Consider the following 19,111-nt stretch of genomic DNA (forward strand, 5'->3'; position numbering starts at 1 on the left):
TCTGTATGAACATGGAAATATCTTCACCGCCATCTGTATGAACATGGAAATATCTGCACCGCCATCTGTATGAACTTATAAATATCTACACCGCCATCTGTATTAAGATGGAGATATCTACACCGCTATCTGTACAAACATGGAAATATCTACACCGCTATGTGTATAAACATGGAAATATCTACACCGCTATCTGCATAAACATGGAAACATCTACACTGCTACCTGTATAAACATGGAAATAACAGCACCGCTATCTGTATGAACATGGAAATATCTACACCGCCATCTGTATGAACATGGAAAAATCTTCACCGTCATCTGTATGAACATGGATATATCTACACAGCCATCTGTATGAACATGGAAATATCTTCACCGCCATCTGTATGAACACGGATATGTCTACACAGCCGTCTGGATGAACATGGAAATATCTACACCGCTATCTGTATGAACATGGAAATATCTACACCTCTATCTGTGTAAACATGCATACATCTTCACCGCTATCTGTATAAACATGGAAATATCCACACCGCTATCTGTATGAACATGGAAATATCTACACCGCTATATGTTTGAACATGGAAATATCTACACCGCTATCTGCATGAAAATGGAAATATCTACACAGCTATCTGCATATACATGGAAATATCTACACAGCTATCTCTTTGCACATGGAAATAACTACACCGCTATCTCTATAAACATGGAAATATCTTCACCACCATCTGTATGAACATGGAAATATCTGCACCGCCATCTGTATGAACATATAAATGTCTACACCGCCATCTGTATTAAGAAGGAGATATCTACACCGCTATCTGTATAAACATGGAAATATCTACACCGCTATCTGTATGAACATGGAAATATCTACACCGTTACCTGTATAAACACTTAAAAATGTACACCGCTACCTGTATAAACATGGAAGTATCAGCACTGCTATCGGTATGAACATGGCAACATCTACACGGCAATCTGTATGAACATAGAAATATCTACAACGCCATCTGTATGAACATGGAAATATCTTCACCGCCATCTGTATGAACCTTGATGTATCTACACAGCCATCTGGATGAACATGGAAATATCTACACCGCTATCTGTATGAACATGGAAATATTTACACCGCTATCTGTATGAACATGGAAATCTCAACACAGCCATCAGGATGAACATGGAAATATCTACACCGCTATCTGTATGAACATGGAAATACATACACCGCTATCTGTATGAACATGGAAATATCTACACTGCTATCTGTATGAACATAGAAATATCTACAACGCTATCTGTATGAACATGGAAATATCTTCACCGCCATCTGTATGAACATGGATATATCTACACAGCCATTTGGATGAACATGGAAATATCTACACCGATATCTGTGAAAACATGCATACATCTTCACCGCTATCTGTATAAACATGGAAATATCTACACCGCTATCTTTATGAACATGGAAATATCTACACCGCTAACTGTTTGAACAGGGAAATATATACACCGCTATCTTCATGAAAATGGAAATATCAACACCACTACCTGTATGAACTTGGAAATACATACACCCCTATCTGTATGAACATGGAAATATCTACACAGCTATCTGTATGAACATGGAAATATCTACACCGCTATCTGTATGAACACTGAAATATCTTCACCGCCATCAGTATGAACAGGGATATATCTACACAGCCATTTGGATGAACATGGAAATATCTGCACCGCTATCTGTATGAACAAGGAAATATCTACACCTCTATCTGTATGAACATGGATATATCTACACAGCCATCTGGATGAACTTGGAAATATCTACACCGCTATCTGTGTAAACATGCATACATCTTCACCGCTATCTGTATAAACATGGAAATATCTACACCGCTATCTTTATGAACATGGAAATATCTACACCACTATCTGTTTTAACAGGGAAATATATACACCGCTATGTGCATGAAAACGGAAATATCTACACAGCTATCTGCTTATACATGGAAATATCTACACAGCTATCTCTTTACACATGGAAATAACTACACCGCTATCTGTACGAACATGGAAATATCTACACCGCCATCTGTATGAACATGGAAATATCTGCACCGCCATCTGTATGAACATTTAAATATCTACACCGCCATCTGTATTAAGATGGAGATATCTACACCACTATCTGCATAAACATGGAAATATCTACACCGCTATCTGTATAGACATGGAAATATCTACACCGCTATGTGTATAAACATGGAAATATCTACACTGCTATCTGTATAAACATGGAAATATCTACACCGCTACCTGTATAAACATGGAAATATCAGCACCGCTATCAGTATAAACATGGAAGTTTCTACACCGCCATCTGTATGAACACGGAAATATCTTCACCGCCATCCGTATGAACATGGAAATATCTGCACCGCCATCTGTATGAACATATAAATATCTACACCGCCATCTGTATTAAGATGGAGATATCTACACCGCTATCTGTATGAACATGGAAATATCTTCACCGCCATCTGTATGAACATGGATATATCTACACAGCCATCTGGATGAACGTGGAAATATCTACACCGCTATCTGTGTAAACATGCATACAACTTCACCGCTATCTGTATAAACATGGAAATATCTACACCGCTATCTTTATGAACATGGAAATATCTACACCGCTGACTGTTTGAACAGGGAAATATATACACCGCTATCTGCATGAAAATGGAAATATCTACACCGCTATCTGTATGAACATGGAAATACAAACACCGCTATCTGTATGAACATGGAAATATCTACACCGCTATGTGTATAAACATGGAAATATCTACACCGCTATCTGTATAAACATGGAAATATCTACACCGCTACATGTATAAACATGGAAATATAAGCCCCGCAATCTGTATGAACATGGAAATATCTACACCGCCATCTGTATGAACATGGAAATCTCTTCACCGCCATCTGTAGGAACATGGATATAGCTACACAGCCATCTGTATTAACATGGAAATATCTACACCGCTATCTGTATGAACATGGAAATATCTACACCGCTATCTGTATGAACATGGAAATATCTTCACCGCCATCTGTATGAACATGGATATGTCTACACAGCCATCTGAATGAACATTTAAATATCTACACCGCCATCTGTATTAAGATGGGGATATCTACACAACTATCTGCATAAACATGGAAATATCTACACCGCTATCTGTATAAACATGGAAATATCTACACCGCTATTTGTATAAACATGGAAATATCTACACCGCTATCTGTATAAACATGGAAATATCTACACCGCTACCTGTATAAACATGGAAATATCAGCACCGCTATCAGTATGAACATGGAAGTTTCTACACCGCCATCTGTATGAACATGGAAATATCTTCACCGCCATCTGTATGAACATGGAAATATCTGCACCGCCATCTGTATGAACATATAAATATCTACACCGCCATCTTAATAAAGATGGAGATATCTACACCGCTATCTGTATAAACATGGAAATATCTACACCGCTATCTGTATAAACATGGAAATATCTACACCGCTATCTGTATAAACATGGAAATATATACACCGATACCTGTTTAAACATGGAAATATCAGCACCGCTATCTGTATGAACATGGAAATATCTACACCGCTATCTCTTTGAACATGGAAATATCTACATCGCTATCTGCATGAAAATGGAAATATCTACACAACTATCTGCATATAAATGGAAATATCTACACAGCTATCTCTTTGCACATAGAAATAACTACACCGCTATCTCTATAAACATGGAAATATCTACACCGCCATCTGTATGAACATGGAAATATCTACACCGCCATCTGTATTAAGTAGTAGATATCTACACCGCTATCTGTATAAACATGGAAATATCTACACCGCTATCTGTATTAACATGGAAATATCTACACCGCTACCTGTATAAACATGGAAGTATCAGCACCGCTATCGGTATGAACATGGCAATATCTACACTGCTATCTGTATGAACATGGAAATATCTACACCGCTATCTGTATGAACATGGAAATGTCTTCACCGCCATCTGTATGAACATGGATATATCTACACAGCCATCTGGATGAATATGGAAATATCTACACCGCTATCTGAATGAACATGGAAATATCTACACCACTATCTGTATGAAAATGGGAATATCTACAAAGCCATCTGGATGAACATGGAAATATCTACACCGCTATCTGTATGAACATGGAAATACATACACCGCTATCTGTATGAACATGGAAATATCTACACCGCTATCTGTATGAACATGGAAATATCTACACCACTATCTGTATGAACATGGAAATATCTACACCGCTATCTGTATGAACATGGAAATACCTTCACCGCCATCTGTATGAACATGGATATATCTACACAGCCATCTGGATGAACGTGGAAATACCTACACCGCTATCTGTGTAAACATGCATACAACTTCACCGCTATCTGTATAAACATGGAAATATCTACACCGCTATCTTTATGAACATGGAAATATCTACACCGCTAACTGTTTCAACAGGGAAGTATATACACCGCTATCTGCTTAAAAATGGAAATATCTACACCGCTATCTGTATGAACATGGAAATACATACACCGCTATCTGTATGAACATGGAAATATCTACACCGCAATCTGTATGAACATGGATATATCTACACCGCTATCTGTATGAACATGGAAATACCTTCAACGCCATCTGTATGAACATGGATATATCTACACAGCCATCTGGATGAACATGGAAATAGCTGCACCGCTATCTGTATGAACATGGAAATATCTACACCGGTATCTGCATGAACATGGATATATCTACACAGCCATCTGGATGAACATGGAAATATCTACACCGCTATCTGTGTAAACATGCATACATCTTCACCGCTATCTGGATAAACATGGAAATTTCTACACCGCTATCTGTATGAACATGGAAACATCTACACCGCTATCTGTGTAAACATGCATACATCTTCACCGCTATCTGTATAAACATGGAAATATCTACACCGCTATCCGTACAAACATGGAAATATCTACACCGCTACCTGTTTGAACATGGAAGTATCTACACCGCTATCTGTATGAAAATGGAAATATCTACCCATCTTTCTGCATATACATGGAAATATCTACACAGATATCTCTTTACACATGGAAATAACTACACCGCTATCTCTATAAACATGGAAATATCTACACCACCATCAGTATCAACATGGAAATATCTGCACCGCCATCTGTATGAACTTGGATATATCTACACAGCCATCTGGATGAACATGGAAATATCTACACCGCTATCTGTGTAAACATGCATACATCTTCGCCGCTATCTGTATAAACATGGATATATCTACAAAGCTATCTGTATGAACATGGAAATATCTACACCGCTATCTGTATAAACACGGAAATATCTACACCGCTATCTGTATAAACATGGAAATATCTACACCGCTATGGGTATAAACATGGAAATATCCACACCGCTATCTGTATAAACATGGAAATATCTACACCGCTACCTATATAAACATGGAAATATCAGCACCGCTATCTGTATGAACATGTAAATATCTACACCGCTATCTCTATGAACATGGAATTATCTACACCGCTATCTGTATGAACATGGAAATATCTACACCGCTATCTGTATAAACATGGAAATATGTACACCGCTACCTGTATAAACATGGAAGTATCAGCACCGCTATCGGTATAAACATGGCAATATCTACACGGCTATCTGTATGAACATGGAAATATCTGCAACGCTATCTGTATGAACATGGAAATATCTTCACCGCCATCTGTATGTACATGGATATATCTACACAGCCATCTGGATGAACATGGAAATATCTACACCGTTATCTGTATGAACATGGAAATATCTACACCGCTATCTGTATGAACATGGAAATATCTACACCGCTATCTGTATGAACATGGAAATATCTACACCGCTATCTGTATGAACATGGAAATATCTTCTCCGCCATCTGTAAGAACATAGATATATCTACACAGCCATCTGTATGAACATGGAAATATCTACACCGCAATCTGTATGAACATGGAAATATCTACACCGCTATCTGTGTAAACATGTATACATCTTCACCGCTATCTGCATGAAAATGGAAATATCTACACAGCTATCTGCACATACATGGAAATATCTACAAGGTATCTCTTTACACATGGAAATAACTACACTGCTATGTCAATAAACATGGAAATATCTACACCGCCATCTGTATGAACATGGAAATATCTGCACCGACATCTGTATGAACATATAAATATCTACACCGCCATCTGTATTAAGATGGAGTTATCTACACTGCTATCTGTATAAACTTGGAAATATCTACACCGCTATCTGTAGAAACATGGAAATATCTATGCCGCTTTCTGTATAAACAAGGAAATATCTACACTGCTACCTGTATAAACATGGAAATATCAGCACCGCTATCTGTATGAACATGTAAATAGCTACACAGCCATCTGGATGAACATGGAAATATCTACACCGCTATCTGTATGAACATGGAAATAGCTACACCGCTATCTGTATGAACATGGAAATATCTACACCACTATCTGTATGAACATGGAAATATCTACACCGCTATCTGTATGAACATGGAAATATCTTCACCGCCATCTGTATGAACATGGAAATATCTACACAGCCATCTGGATGAACATGGAAATATCTACACCGCTATCTGTATGAACATGGAAATAGCTACACTGCTATCCATATGAACATGGAAATATCTACACCGCTATCTGTATAAACATGGAAATATCTACACCGCTATCTGTATGAACATGGAAATATCTTCACAGCCGTCTGTATGAACATGGAAATATCTACACAGCCATCTGGATGAACATGGAAATATCTACACCGCTATCTGCATGAACATGGAAACATCTACACTGCTATCTTTGTAAACATGCATACATCTTCACCGCTATCTGTATAAACATGGAAATATCTACACCGCTATCTGTATGAACATGGAAACAGCTACACCACTATCTGTATGAACATGGAAATATCTACACCACTATCTGTATGAACATGGAATTATCTACACCGCTATCTGTATGAACATGGATATATCTACACAGCCATCTGGATGAACATGGAAATATCTACACCTCTATCTGTATGAACATGGAAATATCTACACCACTATCTGTATGAACATGGAAATATCTACACCGCTATCTATTTGAAGAGGGAAATATATACACCGCTATCTACATGAAAATGGAAATATCTAAACAGCTATCTGCATATACATGGAAATATCTATACAGCTATCTCTTTACACATGGAAATAACTACACCGCTATCTGTATGAAGATGGAAATATCTACACCGCCACCTGTATGAACATGGAAATATCTGCACCACCATCTCTATGAACATATAAATATCTACACTGCCATCTGTATTAAGAAAGAGATATCTTCAACGCTATCTGTATAAACATGGAAATATCTACACTGCTATCTGTATAAACATGGAAATATCTACACCGCTACCTGTATAAACATGGAAATATCAGCACCGCTATCGGTATGAACACGGAAATATCTACACCGCTATCTGTATGAACATGGAAATATCTACACCGCTATCTGTATGAACATGGAAATATCTTCACTGCCATCTGTATGAATATGGATATATCTACACAGACATCTGGATGAACATGGAAATATCTACACCGCTATCGGTATGAACATGGAAATATCTACACAGCCATCTGGATGAACATGAAAATATGTCCACCGCTATATGTGTAAACATGCATACATCTTCCCTGCTATCTGTATAAACATGGAAATATCTACACTGCTACCTGTATAAACATGGAAATATCAGCACCGCTATCTGTATGAACATGGAAATATCTACACCGCTATCTGTATAAACATGGAAATATCTACACCACTATCTGTATTAACATGGAAATACATACACCACTATCTGTATGAACATGGAAATAGCTACACCGCTATCTGTATGAACATGGAAATATCTACACCACTATCTGTATGAACATGGAAATATCTACACCGCTATCTGTTTGAACAGGGAAATATATACACCGCTATCTGCATGAAAATCGAAATATCTACACAGCTATCTGAATATACATGGGAAGATCTACACAGCTATCTCTTTACACATGGAAATAACTACACCGCTATCTGTATGAACATGGAAAAATCTACACCGCCATCTGTATGAAGAAGGAGATATCTACACCGCTATCTGTATGAACATATAAACATCTACACCGCCATCTGTATTAAGATGGAGATATCTACACCGCTATCTGTATAAACATGGAAATATCTACACCGCTATGTGTATATACATGGAAATATCTACACCGCTATCTGTATAAACATGGAAATATCTACACCGCTATGAGTATAAACATGGAAATATCTACACTGCTATCTGTATAAACATGGAAATATCTACACCGCTACCTGTATAAACATGGAAATATCTACACCGCTATCAGTATGAACATGGAAGTTTCTACACCGCCATCTGTATGAACATGGAAATATCTTCACCGCCATCCGTATGAACATGGAAATATCTGCACCACCATCTGTATGAACATATAAATATCTCCACCGCCATCTGTATTAAGATGGAGATATCTACACCGCTATCTGTATAAACATGGAAATATCTACACCGCTATGTGTATAAACATGGAAATATCTACACCGCTACCTGTATCAACATGGAAGTATCAGCACCGCTATCGGTATGAACATGGCAATATGTACACGGCTATCTGTATGAACATGGAAATATCTACACCGCTATCTGTATGAACATGGAAATGCCTTCACCGCCATCTGTATGAACATGGATATATCTACACAGCCATCTGAATGAACATGGAAATATCTACACCGCTATCTGTATGAACATGGAAATATCTACACAGCCATCTGGATGAACATGGAAATACCTACACCGCTATCTGTATGAACATGGAAATACATACACCGCTATCTGTATCAAAATGGAAATATCTACACCGCTATCTGTATGAAAATGGAAATATCTACACCGCTATCTGCATGAAAATGGAAATATCTACACAAATATCTGCATATAAATGGAAATACCTACACAGCTATCTCTTTGCACATGGAAATATCTACACCACTATCTGTATGAACATGGAAATAACTACACCGCTAACTGTTTGAACAGGGAAATATATACACCGCTATCTGCATGAAAATGGAAATATCTACACCGCTATCTGTATGAAAATGGAAATACATACACCGCTATCTGTATGAACATGGAAATATCTACACCGCTATGTGTATAAACATGGAAATATCTACACCGCTATCTGTATAAACATGGAAATATCTACACCGCTACATGTATAAACATGGAAATATCAGCCCCGCTATCTGTATTAACATGGAAATATCTACACCGCCATTTGTATGAACATGGAAATATCTTCACCGCCATATGTATGAACATGGAAATATCTGCACCGCCATCTGTATGAACATATAAATATCTACACCGCCATCTGTATTAAGATGGAGATATCTACACCGCTATCTGTATAAACATGGAAATATCTACACCGCTATCTGTATGAACATGGACTTATCTACACCGCTATCTGCATGAAAATGGAAATATCTACACAACTATCTGCATATAAATGGAAATATCTGCACAGCTATCTTTTTGCACATGGAAATAACTACACCGCTATCTCTATAAACATGGAAATATCTACACGGCCATCTGTATGAACATGGAAATATCTACACCGCCATCTGTATTAAGAAGGAGATATCTACACCGCTATCTGTATAAACATGGAAATATCTACACTGCTATCTGTATGAACATGGAAATATCTACACCGCTATCTGTATAAACATTGAAATATCTACACCGCAACCTGTATAAACATGGAAATACCAGCACCGCTATCTGTATGAACACGGAAATATCTACACCGCTATCTGTATGAACATGGAAATATCTACACTGCTATCTGTATGAACATGGAAATATCTTCACTGCCATCTGTATGAACATGGATATATCTACACAGCCATCTGGATGAACATGGAAATATCTACACCGCTATCGGTATGAACATGGAAATATCTACACAGCCATCTGGATGAACATGAAAATATCTACACCGCTATATGTGTAAACATGCATACATCTTCACCGCTATCTGTATAAACATGGAAATATCTACACCGCTACCTGTATAAGCATGGAAATATCAGCACCGCTATCTGTATGAACATGGAAATATCTACACCGCTATCTCTATGAACATGGAAAAATCCACACCGCTATCTGTATGAACATGGAAATAGCTACACCGCTATCTGTATGAACATGGAAATATCTACACCACTATCTGTATGAACATGGAAATAACTACACCGCTATCTGTTTGAAAAGGGAAATTTATACACCGCTATCTGCATGAAAATGGAAATATCTACACAGCTATCTGAATATACATGGGAATATCTACACAGCTATCTCTTTACACATGGAAATAACTACACCGCTATCTGCATGAACATGGAAATAGCTACACCGCCATCTGTATGAACATGGAAATATTTGCACCGCCATCTGTATGAACATATAAATATCTACACCGCCATCTGCATTAAGAAGGAGATATCTACACCGATATCTGTATAAACATGGAAATATCTACACTGCTATCTGTATAAACATGGAAATATCTACACCGCTATCTGTACAAACATGGAAATATCTACATCGCTACCTGTATAAACATGGAAATATCAGCACCGGTATCGGTATGAACTCGGAAATATCTCCACCGCTATCTGTATGAACATGGAAATATCTACACCGCTATCTGTGTGAACATGGAAATATCTTCACTGCCATCTGTATGAACATGGATATATCTACAATTCCATCTGGATGAACATGGAAATATCTACACCTCTATCTGCATGAACGTGGAAACATCTACACTGCTATCCTTGTAAACATGCATACATCTTCACCGCTATCTGTATAAACATGGAAATATCTACACCGCTATCTGTATGAACATGGAAATATCTACACCGCTATCTGTTTGAACATGGAAATATCTACACCGCTATCTGCATGAAAATGGAAATATCTACACAGCTATCTGCATACACATGGAAATATCTACAAATCTATCTCTTTACACATGGAAACAACTACACCGCTATCTCTATAAACATGGAAATATCTACACCGCCATCTATATGAACATGGAAATATCTGCACCGCCATCTGTATGAACATATAAATATCTACACCGCCATCTGTATTAAGATGGAGATATCTACACCGCTATCTGTATAAACTTGGAAATATCTACACCGCTATCTGAATAAACATGGAAATATCTACATCAGTATCTGTAAAAACATGGAAATATCTACACCGCTACCTGTATAAACATTTAAATATCAGCACCGCTTTCTGTATGAACATGTAAATATCTACACCGCTATCTCTGTGAACTTGGAAATATCTACACCGCTATCTGTATAAACATGGAAATATCTACACCGCTATCTGTATAAACATGGAAATATATACACCGATACCTGTATAAACATGGAAATATCAGCACCGCTATCTGTATGAACATGGAAATATCTACACCGCCATCTGTATGAACAAGGACATATCGTCACCGCCATCTGTATGAACATGGATATATCTACACAGCCATCTGTATGAACATGGAAATATCTTCACCTCCATCTGTATGAACATGGATATGTCTACACAGCCGTCTGGATGAACATGGAAATATCTACAGCGCTATCTCTATGAACATGGAAATATCTACACCGCTATCTCTGTAAACATGCATACATCTACACCGCTATCTGTATAAACATGGAAATATCTACACCGCTATCTGTATGAACATGGAAATATCTACACCGCTATCTGTTTGAACATGGAAATATCTACACCGCTATCTGCATGAAAATGGAAATATCTACACAACTATCTGCATATAAATGGAAATATCTACACAGCTATCTCTTTGCACATGGAAATAACTACACCGCTATCTCTATAAACATGGAAATATCTACACCGCCATCTGTATGAACATGGAAATATCTACACCGCCATCTGTATTAAGAAGGAGATATCTACACCGCTATCTGTATAAACATGGAAATATCTACACCGCTATCTGTATTAACATGGAAATATCTACACCGGTATCTGTATAAACACGGAAATATATTCACCGCTACCTGTATAAACATGGAAGTATCAGCACCGCTATCGGTATGAACATGGCAATATCTACACGGCTATCTGTATGAACATGGAAATATCTACACCGCTATCTGTATGAACATGGAAATGTCTTCACCGACATCTGTATGAACATGGATATATCTACACAGCCATCTGGATGAATATGGAAATATCTACACCGCTATCTGTATGAACATGGAAATATCTACACCGCTATCTGTATGAACATGGGAATATCTACACAGCCATCTGGATGAACATGGAAATATCTACACCGCTATCTGTATGAACATGGAAATACATACACCGCTATCTGTATGAACATGGAAATATCTACACCGCTATCTGTATGAACATGGAAATATCTACACCACTATCTGTATGAACATGGAAATATCTACACCGCTATCTGTATGAACATGGAAATATCTGCACCACCATCTGTATGAACATATAAACATCTACACCGCCGTCTGTATTAAGAAGGAGAAATCTACACCGCTATCTGTATAAACAAGGAAATATCTACACTGCTGTCTGTTTAAACATGGAAATATCTACACCACTATCTGTATGAACATGGAAATATCTACACCGCTACCTGTATAAAGATGGAAATATCTACACCGCTATCGGTATGAACATGGAAATATCTACACCGCTATGTGCAGGAACATGGAAATATCTACACCGCCATCTGTATGAACATGGAAATATCTACACCGCTATCTGTAGGAACATGGAAATAGCTACACTGCTATCAGTATGAACATGGAAATATCTACACCGATATCTGTATAAACATGGAAATATCTACACCGCTATCTGTATGAACATGGAAACATCTTCACCGCCATCTGTATGAACATGGATATATCTACACAGCCATCTGGATGAACATGGAAATATCTACACCGCTATCTGTATGAACATGGAAATATCTACACAGCCATCTGGAGGAACATGAATATATCTACACCGCTATCTGTGTAAACATGCATACATCTTCACCGCTATCTGTATAAACATGGAAATATCTACACCGCTACCTGTATAAACCTGGAAATATATACACCGCTATCTCTATGAACATGGAAATATCCACACCGCTATCTGTATGAACATGGAAATAGCTACACCGCTATCTGTATGAACATGGAAATATCTACAGCACTATCTGTATGAACATGGAAATATCTACACCGCTATCTGTTTGAACAGGGAAGTATATACACCGCTATCTGCCTGAGAATGGAAATATCTACACAGATATCTCTATAAAAATGGAAATATCTACACCGCTATCTGTATGAACATGGAAATATCTACACCACCATCTGTATGAACATGGAAATATCTGCACCACCATCTGAATAAACATATAAATATCTACATTGCCATCTCTATTAAGATGGAGATATCTACATCGCTATCGGTATAAACATGGAAATATCTACACCGCTATGTGTATAAACATGGTAATATCTACACCGCTATCTGTATAAACATGGAAATATCTACACCGCTACCTGTATAAAAAGGGAAATATCAGCACCGCTATCGGTATGAACATGGAAGTATCTACACCGCCATCTGTATGAACATGGAAATATCTTCACCGCCATCTGTATGAACATGGAAATATCTGCACCGCCATCTGTATGAACTTATAAATATCTACACCGCCATCTGTATTAAGATGGAGATATCTACACCGCTATCTGTACAAACATGGAAATATCTACACCGCTATGTGTATAAACATGGAAATATCTACACCGCTATCTGCATAAACATGGAAACATCTACACTGCTACCTGTATAAACATGGAAATAACAGCACCGCTATCTGTATGAACATGGAAATATCTACACCGCCATCTGTATGAACATGGAAAAATCTTCACCGTCATCTGTATGAACATGGATATATCTACACAGCCATCTGTATGAACATGGAAATATCTTCACCCCCATCTGTATGAACACGGATATGTCTACACAGCCGTCTGGATGAACATGGAAATATCTACACCGCTATCTGTATGAACATGGAAATATCTACACCTCTATCTGTGTAAACATGCATACATCTTCACCGCTATCTGTATAAACATGGAAATATCCACACCGCTATCTGTATGAACATGGAAATATCTACACCGCTATCTGTTTGAACATGGAAATATCTACACCGCTATCTGCATGAAAATGGAAATATCTACACAGCTATCTGCATATACATGGAAATATCTACACAGCTATCTCTTTGCACATGGAAATAACTACACCGCTATCTCTATAAACATGGAAATATCTTCACCACCATCTGTATGAACATGGAAATATCTGCACCGCCATCTGTATGAACATATAAATGTCTACACCGCCATCTGTATTAAGAAGGAGATATCTACACCGCTATCTGTATAAACATGGAAATATCTACACCGCTATCTGTATGAACATGGAAATATCTACACCGTTACCTGTATAAACACTTAAAAATGTACACCGCTACCTGTATAAACATGGAAGTATCAGCACTGCTATCGGTATGAACATGGCAACATCTACACGGCAATCTGTATGAACATAGAAATATCTACAACGCCATCTGTATGAACATGGAAATATCTTCACCGCCATCTGTATGAACCTTGATGTATCTACACAGCCATCTGGATGAACATGGAAATATCTACACCGCTATCTGTATGAACATGGAAATATTTACACCGCTATCTGTATGAACATGGAAATCTCAACACAGCCATCAGGATGAACATGGAAATATCTACACCGCTATCTGTATGAACATGGAAATACATACACCGCTATCTGTATGAACATGGAAATATCTACACTGCTATCTGTATGAACATAGAAATATCTACAACGCTATCTGTATGAACATGGAAATATCTTCACCGCCATCTGTATGAACATGGATATATCTACACAGCCATTTGGATGAACATGGAAATATCTACACCGATATCTGTGAAAACATGCATACATCTTCACCGCTATCTGTATAAACATGGAAATATCTACACCGCTATCTTTATGAACATGGAAATATCTACACCGCTAACTGTTTGAACAGGGAAATATATACACCACTATCTTCATGAAAATGGAAATATCAACACCACTACCTGTATGAACTTGGAAATACATACAACCCTATCTGTATGAACATGGAAATATCTACACAGCTATCTGTATGAACATGGAAATATCTACACCGCTATCTGTATGAACATTGAAATATCTTCACCGCCATCAGTATGAACAGGGATATATCTACACAGCCATTTGGATGAACATGGAAATATCTGCACCGCTATCTGTATGAACAAGGAAATATCTACACCTCTATCTGTATGAACATGGATATATCTACACAGCCATCTGGATGAACTTGGAAATATCTACACCGCTATCTGTGTAAACATGCATACATCTTCACCGCTATCTGTATAAACATGGAAATATCTACACCGCTATCTTTATGAACATGGAAATATCTACACCACTATCTGTTTTAACAGGGAAATATATACACCGCTATGTGCATGAAAACGGAAATATCTACACAGCTATCTGCTTATACATGGAAATATCTACACAGCTATCTCTTTACACATGGAAATAACTACACCGCTATCTGTACGAACATGGAAATATCTACACCGCCATCTGTATGAACATGGAAATATCTGCACCGCCATCTGTATGAACATTTAAATATCTACACCGCCATCTGTATTAAGATGGAGATATCTACACCACTATCTGCATAAACATGGAAATATCTACACCGCTATCTGTATAGACATGGAAATATCTACACCGCTATGTGTATAAACATGGAAATATCTACACTGCTATCTGTATAAACATGGAAATATCTACACCGCTACCTGTATAAACATGGAAATATCAGCACCGCTATCAGTATAAACATGGAAGTTTCTACACCGCCATCTGTATGAACACGGAAATATCTTCACCGCCATCCGTATGAACATGGAAATATCTGCACCGCCATATGTATGAACATATAAATATCTACACCGCCATCTGTATTAAGATGGAGATATCTACACCGCTATCTGTATGAACATGGAAATATCTTCACCGCCATCTGTATGAACATGGATATATCTACACAGCCATCTGGATGAACGTGGAAATATCTACACCGCTATCTGTGTAAACATGCATACAACTTCACCGCTATCTGTATAAACATGGAAATATCTACACCGCTATCTTTATGAACATGGAAATATCTACACCGCTAACTGTTTGAACAGGGAAATATATACACCGCTATCTGCATGAAAATGGAAATATCTACACCGCTATCTGTATGAACATGGAAATACAAACACCGCTATCTGTATGAACATGGAAATATCTACACCGCTATGTGTATAAACATGGAAATATCTACACCGCTATCTGTATAAACATGGAAATATCTACACCGCTACATGTATAAACATGGAAATATAAGCCCCGCAATCTGTATGAACATGGAAATATCTACACCGCCATCTGTATGAACATGGAAATCTCTTCACCGCCATCTGTAGGAACATGGATATAGCTACACAGCCATCTGTATTAACATGGAAATATCTACACCGCTATCTGTATGAACATGGAAATATCTACACCGCTATCTGTATGAACATGGAAATATCTTCACCGCCATCTGTATGAACATGGATATGTCTACACAGCCATCTGAATGAACATTTAAATATCTACACCGCCATCTGTATTAAGATGGGGATATCTACACAACTATCTGCATAAACATGGAAATATCTACACCGCTATCTGTATAAACATGGAAATATCTACACCGCTATTTGTATAAACATGGAAATATCTACACCGCTATCTGTATAAACATGGAAATATCTACACCGCTACCTGTATAAACATGGAAATATCAGCACCGCTATCAGTATGAACATGGAAGTTTCTACACCGCCATCTGTATGAACATGGAAATATCTTCACCGCCATCTGTATGAACATGGAAATATCTGCACCGCCATCTGTATGAACATATAAATATCTACACCGCCATCTTAATAAAGATGGAGATATCTACACCGCTATCTGTATAAACATGGAAATATCTACACCGCTATCTGTATAAACATGGAAATATCTACACCGCTATCTGTATAAACATGGAAATATATACACCGATACCTGTTTAAACATGGAAATATCAGCACCGCTATCTGTATGAACATGGAAATATCTACACCGCTATCTCTTTGAACATGGAAATATCTACATCGCTATCTGCATGAAAATGGAAATATCTACACAACTATCTGCATATAAATGGAAATATCTACACAGCTATCTCTTTGCACATAGAAATAACTACACCGCTATCTCTATAAACATGGAAATATCTACACCGCCATCTGTATGAACATGGAAATATCTACACCGCCATCTGTATTAAGTAGTAGATATCTACACCGCTATCTGTATAAACATGGAAATATCTACACCGCTATCTGTATTAACATGGAAATATCTACACCGCTACCTGTATAAACATGGAAGTATCAGCACCGCTATCGGTATGAACATGGCAATATCTACACTGCTATCTGTATGAACATGGAAATATCTACACCGCTATCTGTATGAACATGGAAATGTCTTCACCGCCATCTGTATGAACATGGATATATCTACACAGCCATCTGGATGAATATGGAAATATCTACACCGCTATCTGAATGAACATGGAAATATCTACACCACTATCTGTATGAAAATGGGAATATCTACAAAGCCATCTGGATGAACATGGAAATATCTACACCGCTATCTGTATGAACATGGAAATACATACACCGCTATCTGTATGAACATGGAAATATCTACACCGCTATCTGTATGAACATGGAAATATCTACACCACTATCTGTATGAACATGGAAATATCTACACCGCTATCTGTATGAACATGGAAATACCTTCACCGCCATCTGTATGAACATGGATATATCTACACAGCCATCTGGATGAACGTGGAAATACCTACACCGCTATCTGTGTAAACATGCATACAACTTCACCGCTATCTGTATAAACATGGAAATATCTACACCGCTATCTTTATGAACATGGAAATATCTACACCGCTAACTGTTTCAACAGGGAAGTATATACACCGCTATCTGCTTAAAAATGGAAATATCTACACCGCTATCTGTATGAACATGGAAATACATACACCGCTATCTGTATGAACATGGAAATATCTACACCGCAATCTGTATGAACATGGATATATCTACACCGCTATCTGTATGAACATGGAAATACCTTCAACGCCATCTGTATGAACATGGATATATCTACACAGCCATCTGGATGAACATGGAAATAGCTGCACCGCTATCTGTATGAACATGGAAATATCTACACCGGTATCTGCATGAACATGGATATATCTACACAGCCATCTGGATGAACATGGAAATATCTACACCGCTATCTGTGTAAACATGCATACATCTTCACCGCTATCTGGATAAACATGGAAATTTCTACACCGCTATCTGTATG

Source organism: Gorilla gorilla, chromosome 8, assembly GCF_029281585.2.
Source record: "Gorilla gorilla gorilla isolate KB3781 chromosome 8, NHGRI_mGorGor1-v2.1_pri, whole genome shotgun sequence".
In the NCBI taxonomy this organism is placed as follows: Eukaryota; Metazoa; Chordata; class Mammalia; order Primates; family Hominidae; genus Gorilla; species Gorilla gorilla.